Genomic DNA, 1,257 nt, shown 5'->3' on the forward strand with positions numbered 1-1,257 from the left:
AAAAAAAAGGCAAAATGGTAAAAGAAAAACCACTCTGAACATGTCCCAGTTTCCACATTTAGAAAGTAGGTCTTTAAACCATCTGTTCCCTGGGAATCTCAAAACCCCAAACCTTAGCGGACACTTCTCACAGTCCTGCACTTCCTGCTCTTTTGGCACTTCCACAGGAACAATTAAAGCAAATCTGGGAGTGTGGGTTACTAATACAGCTTCAGGAGAGTGCAGTGCACAGTGTTGTGTCACTGCTCAAAAAAGAAATCAAAACAGCTTTGGTGTTTTGTGTTGTGCACCTGAACAGTGGGACACAGCTCCAACATACTGGGAGAGGAGATTTTAGGGAGAAAACTTTCCCTGGGAGGGTGGGGAGGCCCTGGCACAGGGTGCCCAGAGAAGCTGTGGCTGCCCCTGGATCCCTGGAAGGGATCCCCTGGATCCCTGTCCAAGGCCAGGCTGGATGAGGCTTGGAGCAGCCTGGGATAGTGGGAGGTGTCCCTGGGCATGGCAGGGGTGGGATGGGCTTTAAGGTCCCTTTCCAACCCAAACCATTCTGAGATTCAGTGAAACTGAAATTCCATGAAGGAGGGAGGACACAGACAGGGATAAGCCCAGAAATGACCAACCTCAGCACCCCAGGGAGGCACCAGCCCTTCAGCTGCACACAAAAGCCAAATTCCATTGTGTTCAGTGAAAACTTTGCTGGCTGAATCCACTCCAGTCACCTCCAAGGTGCCTCTGAGCAGCTTCAGGCCAGGAGTCAAATTGGGGATGCACAATCCATCCAGAAAACAGCTATTTTTAAGCATTTCTTTGTGCCAAAACAGATCTACTTTCACAGAAAAACAGTAATTCCTTATTTACCACATTCCTAGAAGTACAGGGAGTGGGAAGAGCAGCTCTAACACCAACTCCTAATGCCAAGGAGTTTAGTGGGTATTTTTTTCCTCAGACAGCACAGGTTACCTTCCAGAATTATCCTTGCAAACATTTTAAAAGTGCATTTTTTGATGGAAGGAGGGAAAGGGAGCCTTTACCTGTTTGTGAACCTTTGTAAGTTGTTCCAGGTTGTTCTCAAGAAAGGAAATTTTCTGCTTCTGCGCAGCACTTCCACCTCCATCATCACTGTCCAGTTCAACACTCTGCACACAAAATTGCAGCACTCACCAAAGCCAGGCACAAACTCAAGGGGAAGTTCAGCTCTTTGAGAAATCTGAGCCCCCCAAAAGCAGAAAAATCTTACAGAGCCTCAAATTTAAAAGA

Source organism: Corvus kubaryi, unplaced genomic scaffold, assembly GCF_017639235.1.
Source record: "Corvus kubaryi isolate FWS band 111438036 unplaced genomic scaffold, C.kubaryi_AGA036_p1.0 37396, whole genome shotgun sequence".
Classification (NCBI taxonomy): Eukaryota; Metazoa; Chordata; class Aves; order Passeriformes; family Corvidae; genus Corvus; species Corvus kubaryi.